General features: G+C 34.8%; 1 long non-coding RNA gene across 1 annotated transcript in view; it reads left to right on the top strand.

Moving 5' to 3' along the window:
* Positions 6024–6459, top strand: part of LOC110262914 — a 2282-nt gene continuing 1846 nt past the window's right edge. Inside the window, exon 1 of the long non-coding RNA XR_002347926.1 lies at positions 6024–6151. This is a non-coding gene — a long non-coding RNA (uncharacterized LOC110262914). The remainder of the gene's footprint in view (positions 6152–6459) is intronic.

The raw sequence follows: 6459 nt of genomic DNA, 5'->3' as shown, positions 1-6459 counted from the left end.
AATATATTGTAATAAAATTAAAATTTTCTTATACTTTTCTAAAAGTAATAAATTAAAAATATTTTAAATTTAAATTTTGAATAAAAAAATATTTTATTTTGGATTTAAATTTTGAATCCTATATGTAAGTTGAGGTGGTAACGCCACTTTCAATGCATGCTTAGCTTGCTTATTATTACTATATCAATTCTCAATTTATCCATATATTACTTACATTGACCTAATAATGTGAAAAAGCATATATAGTCTAAGGTAGGGGTTTAGGGATAAGCATATCTATCTCGCATTTCCTTTCTTGTAAAGTTCCTACTTAAACACACATGTAATTATTACCCTTTATCTTACTATATCAAACCGTATTCTTTCTCTTACTATTATTCTCTATATACGTACATGTCATTGTCTCATCGTCATTATTATATTATCTTGTTCTCGTTTCTTGTTTTTTCTTAGAACCATCTATTCTGTATCAGTGGTTGAAATTTTGTTAAAAGAAGTAAGACATAAAGCATTTAATTTTTTTTCAATTATCAAAATTTGATGTCAGTAATCCTAAAAAAATATCAAAATATATTATTTTCAACTAAAATAATACATAATTATAAATTTTTTAACTAATAATTATAAATATAAGTTGTAATTTAATATAGTAACTTGGGATAGAAGACCGCCATTGCTATCTATATTTGACTGCTACTATATAAATTTCACATTTATTTTACTGTGCACATTAATTAAAATGTACTTTATTATTTTATTTTACATGTTTTGAAATAATGCCATTGTATTATAAGGATGAGATTAATTTTCGTAATCTAATGGGAATCTTTTTATTATTTTGTTTGTCATTTGAATACTATCCATAAAAAATAGTTACTTAAGTGAAACAATATATAAAGAGTGATAGAAAATTTTTAGATTTATCATTCTTGGTTTATTTCTTATTAATCCTCACTTAATATACTCAAATTGAATAGCTTTGATGGTGGTAAATTTTTGTTATTAGTTAAAAAATTTCAACTTTTTTTTCTCTCTCTGTCTCTCTACGATTTTGGACAAACTCAATTTTATTAGCAAAAAGTTTTTTAAGTTTAGAATATTTTTAACTTCTTATATAATAATTAGACTTAATAAATTACCAAAATTCAAACCTATTCTCTTGAACTACTTCTTGATCATATAATTGGAATCGTTTAAACAGGAGATCTTTAGACCCTAAAATTTTAAATAGATTAAAAATAAAAAAGAGATTAACAAAATCAATTAACAAATTTCTTATCTTAGGTCACCAGATTATTTGAAAAATCAATTAACAAAGTTCTTATATTGCTACATTTATTGTGTTATATGTTGAACTAATAATCAATAAAAAATAATTTTATCCAATATAAAATAGTTACAAATAAAAAAAAAGAAATTAACAAAATTTGCGTAAAAATCTTTTATTCTACCATTGATAGGTGTAGATTTTTTTTATATCTTTTATATGTTAATCATGTGACAAACGAATAATGATGACATGTCACCATGTCATGTTTTTCTATGCCTTTTCATACAAGAAATAGATAATTAGTGCTTAATTATTGCATTCTTTTGTGCTTAATTGGTATATTTCCTTTATCTTTTGATTTTATAAATTTTGTAGGAAATAAGAAGAAAAAGAAGCAAAGAAGCACAAAATAAGCTAAAAAAAGAAAAAAAGCTTTGGGGCACACTTTGAAGTTGGAGCACACTTTGGAGCCTTAGGCCACGCTTTTAAAAGCGTGGCCCATGACCAAATCAAGGAAGACCAACAATCAGCACAGCCACCCTGGAGGAGCTCAACGTTTGCGCCAACGTTTGCCTCAAACATGAGGTCAAACGTTGGCTAAGGAATACCTTGGGAGGAGCTCAACGTTTGCTCCAACGTTGATGGAAACATTGCTCCCCACAGCCTGAAGGGGTATACTTCCAACAAGAATAACTTGAGCTACAAAGCTCCAAATGAGGTGATTCAAAAGGCAATGGAAAGTAGGGATTAAGAGCTTTCCAAGCATATATGGCACTACATGGTGGACACTAAAATTGAGGGAGAAAACTGCCCCAAAAATGCATAAACGAACATGGCACCAACCTGTAGTAAGGCCAGCTGACATCTGCACCTTCGATGGAGTATAACTCAAGCTGTGGAGCTCCAAATGACGCACTTCCAATGGCATTGGAAAGTAGACATTCAGGGCTTTCCAAAAATATATAATAGTATGGGGTGAACAGCACGTTTGAGCTTCCGAATCTGGCAATGTTCTCAACATTTACGCCAACATTTGGCTCAAACGTGAGGTCAAACGTTGGCTTAAAAGAATACTCTGGAGGACTCAACGTTTGCGCCAACGTTTGCCTCAAACGTGAGGTCAAATGTTGGCTTAAAGGAATACCCTGGAGGACTCAACGTTTGCACCAATGTTTGCCTCAAACGTGAGGTCAAACTTTGGCTGAAAATTGCCTTGGAGGGATCACGTTTGACCCCACGTTTGACCTCAAACGTGAACTCAAACGTGAGTGACAGAAAGCACCCGTTCTGCATGATGCCATTGCACGAAGACGTTTGAGTCAACGTTTGTCTCAAACGTTGACTCAAACGTGAATGATCTCAAAGTCCATAATGCAAACGGATTTCTTCTCAAAGACCAAGAGCAATCAACAGAGGCTATCTTCAACCCAATTCCATCAAGGCCAACTGGACCCATCTCTCTTCAAATTCAAAGCAAGCAAAGCCCACATCATCACTCAAAGGCACAAGAACAAAGTTGGAATAGGAATTTCATTTAGTTGTAATTTGTTGTCAATTTTATTTTCATTTTCATTTTGTAAAGCCTATATAAGGTATCATTTTCATCTTTGTTAGAGAGGTTGGCTCTAATACAGAGCATTGAGGCTAGCTCTACTAGAGAGCTGTGGTAGTAGGAGCTCTCTTTTAATTTTCTTCTTTGAATTTGATTTTTGAGAATTGGGAAGGAGAATTGATCTCTCTTCTTCCTTGTTCTTGCTTCTGCACTCTCTACTTCTTGTCTTGGATCTTGGGTGGAGAATTGAAGAAATTCTGTTTCAATCTCACCTTGAGATCTCCTTCTAATTAGTTGTCTGAATAATTCAAGAAATTTTGATTTGGGATTTGAATTCTCCTTACTGCTTTCATTTTCTACTTCTTCTGCAATTTGTTCTTTTACTTTTCTGCAATTATTCTCTTGTTGGATCAAGGAAGGACTTGAGATCCTCAACTTTCCTTTAACTATTGCAATTAAGCTGTATTTTACTTTCTGTTTGGTTCCTCAATTCAGTTTACATTAAGCTTGCTGCAAATCTCATTTACATTTTCTGCACAATTTTAAATTCCTCTGTAATTGCTCTAAAATCCTGATTCACTGTAATTTTGCTTCTCTGTTTACATTGCTCTCAATTTACTTTCTTGCAATTTAAGCTTTCTGCAAGAGTTCTAAGCTTTGATCTATTTCTTTCTTTAATTTCCAGCACCCAACCCCCCTTTACATTTGATGCAATTTACATTTCTTGTCATTTAAGATTCTGTCAATTTACATTTTTTGCTCTTTAAGTTTATGTCCAATTTACTTTCTACACTTTAATTTTCCTTGCTATTTACTTTCTGTTGGCTACATTTCATCCAATTTCACTTCAATGTTAGCTTGACTAAACTAATCACCCACTAAAGTTGCTTGATTCATCAATCCCTGTGGGATCGACCTTACTCTAAGTGAGTTTTACTACTTGATGTGACCCGGTACACTTGCCGGTGAGTTTTAGGTGTTGGAATTCGTTTTCCAAAAACCCATCAAATAATATTAAATTAATTAATTTTTTTGTAATATAATTTAAAAAATTAATAAATATCAAATCAAGTACTCTGTATAATTAGATATCAAATTCAATACTCTACATAATTAATAGTTTAGATAATAAATTGTGAGAGAGAAACCATTTAAGAATTTTTTTCTTTTATTTAATAATTTAATTTAGTTTCAAAGTAAATATTTATGTACTCAAATATCAAATATAATACTCTACATAATCAATATTTTAGAAAATAAAAAAAAATTATTTCGAAGCAATTTAAAAAGAAAAAATAAGTTAACAAAATATTTATGGGACTTTTTTCATTCAATCGTTAATAGATAAAGACATATTAAAAAAATAAAAACACATACCAAATAAAAAAAAACTGTTTTCTTTCTACATCAATTTGATAAGATAAAAAAAATTTGTTTCCTTTTACATTAAATTGATAAAAAAAGACATAGTACTATTTTTATACTTAAAAAAGTTTAGAATAAATTAAAAAGATAGGGGAATTACTGAGAATATAGATTAGATGTAAGACCCAGAACTTTTGAAAAATCTTATTATGATCAAGTCTCAAATCATATAGTTATTTATAACCTTAATTTCAGAGATTATTTTATTAAAGGTAATTAAGGCAAGTTTTGATTTATTGAATTTGAGATAAGTGATGCACAGAAAACTTGTCTCACAACAAATCTCCCTTCGGCAAGTGTACCGAATTTGTCGTCAAGTAAAAACTCACAATAGAGTGAGGTCAATAATAAGGATTTCTATATGATTTGGATTAAATAATTAATATTTTAAATATTAATACTGCTATTTTGGAAAATGAAGAAATTGAGTATATTATTTCTAATTATTTGGTTGGGACATTTTATTGAAAATAATTTATGAAATTGATGAGCAAATAGTATTTTTATACATTATTATTAATGGACTAGAATTTATTTCTAATTACTATAATATCCCTATTTTTATTTGAAATTACTAAAATGCCCCTAACCCTAATTTTTGAAAGAGAAACCCTAACCCTAAAACCCTAACCCGGTAACCCGTTTCTTCCCCCACAACCCAGTACACACAAATACTCCCTAATACTACAGCAGCAGCGGCTGCAATGTGAAAGAGGGAAACGAAGGGAGAAGGGGGAAACAGGGGAGGGGTTTGCGGAAGCAGATTGAGAGAGGAGGAAAGGCGGCGCGGTGGACGCCACTGCCACCGTCGCCGCTGCTATTGACAAGGAGGGGAGAGATCTGTGAGGGCCGAGGAAGGAGAAGGAGGAGAGAAAGACTCGCGTCGGCATGCGGGCTTCACTGCCGCCATCACGCCGTCGCCTGACCGAGGGAGAAGACCGTCGCGCCTCACTGCCTCGCCACCGCCAAACTCGCGCGCAGAGAGAGAAGATGCACGAAAGGGAGCCACCGCGGGGAAGCCATCACCGCCTGTCACCGTCGCTGAGCGTGGGCTTTCACCATTCTCTTTGTCGCCGACCAGCTTGTCACATCACCGCTGACGCGCCGTCACCGCGCCATCATCCTCGTCACAGAGCCACGCCGCCGCCGAGCTTCCACAGCCACCGCGTTTTAACGCGGTTGAGGGCGTCTCCACCACCGCACCTTGGCCGACGGTGCTGCCGGTCTGTTACTTTGGGGTGCCTAGCTGGAGCTTCTGTTGCTAATGATGGAGGTCGGTAGTTGCCGGAAGACACCATTGTTGTTGCTGCCGAAGGAGAGAGAAGCCGTGCCACTGTTCTGGCCGCCAGGAGCAGTGTTGTGGCCGCTAGAAACACCACCGGAGATGCCTTCACTGGGCTCAGTCACTCCTTCTTGGTTGCGGTAAGGGTTTTGTTTTTGGCTTTGGTCCTTTTTGAATTCTCGGAATGCTGTAGTTACTGAATGTTGCTGCAGCTGCCTCTGTTGCCAAAAACAGCCACCGAGTCCCTTGCTTTGGTAAGAATTTCCAAGTCGAAAGGCCTTTTGTCGCTGCTCTGTAAGCTTATGCTGAGGCATTGCGATGTTGTCCATCATAGGGTTGTGGATTCGTGCTTGCATTCCGTGCTCGGAGCTGCAACTGCCTCATTTTGTCATCCCAGTAGGTATTTATGTTTTGGAAAGTCTCGCGTTAGTATTTTGTTGTATTCGGTTAATGAATATGAGTTTTGATAACGTGGGATCGAGTCCTGATTATTGTATGTTATGATTAGTGTTGCTATGGTTATTGCGAACGTGACTTGGAGCTGAGGTTTTGGTTGCCGTCGGTTCGAGTTGAGGTGGAAAGGATTTTGTGACACGTTTAGGCTATGGTTTTACGTTTTGAGGTAGGGGCGCTTTCCAAAAACTATATTTTATATATTGGAATTATTACATATGGATACTGATGTGAGTGAATGTGTATTTGGTGATTGTATCGGCCTTATGTATGGCTTGATTTGCCTTGGTTGGTTATGAACGTCTGTTAGTTGAATTGTTGTGTGGTTTTGTGAAACAAAATGTTTTTCAAGTTGATTCTTTTAAAGCTTTGAGATCGAGTTTAACCCGTTGAGAATTGATTTGAGTTAATTTTATTGAGAATGTGAAAAAATAGAATCCACTCTTGAATTCAGCCTGGCTTGCTTTAAATGATCTG

The sequence above is a fragment of the Arachis ipaensis genome, chromosome B05 (genome assembly GCF_000816755.2).
Source record: "Arachis ipaensis cultivar K30076 chromosome B05, Araip1.1, whole genome shotgun sequence".
NCBI lineage: Eukaryota > Viridiplantae > Streptophyta > Magnoliopsida > Fabales > Fabaceae > Arachis > Arachis ipaensis.
The sequence above is the reverse complement of the archived record's forward strand: the minus strand, read 5'-3'. Positions and strand labels throughout refer to the sequence as shown.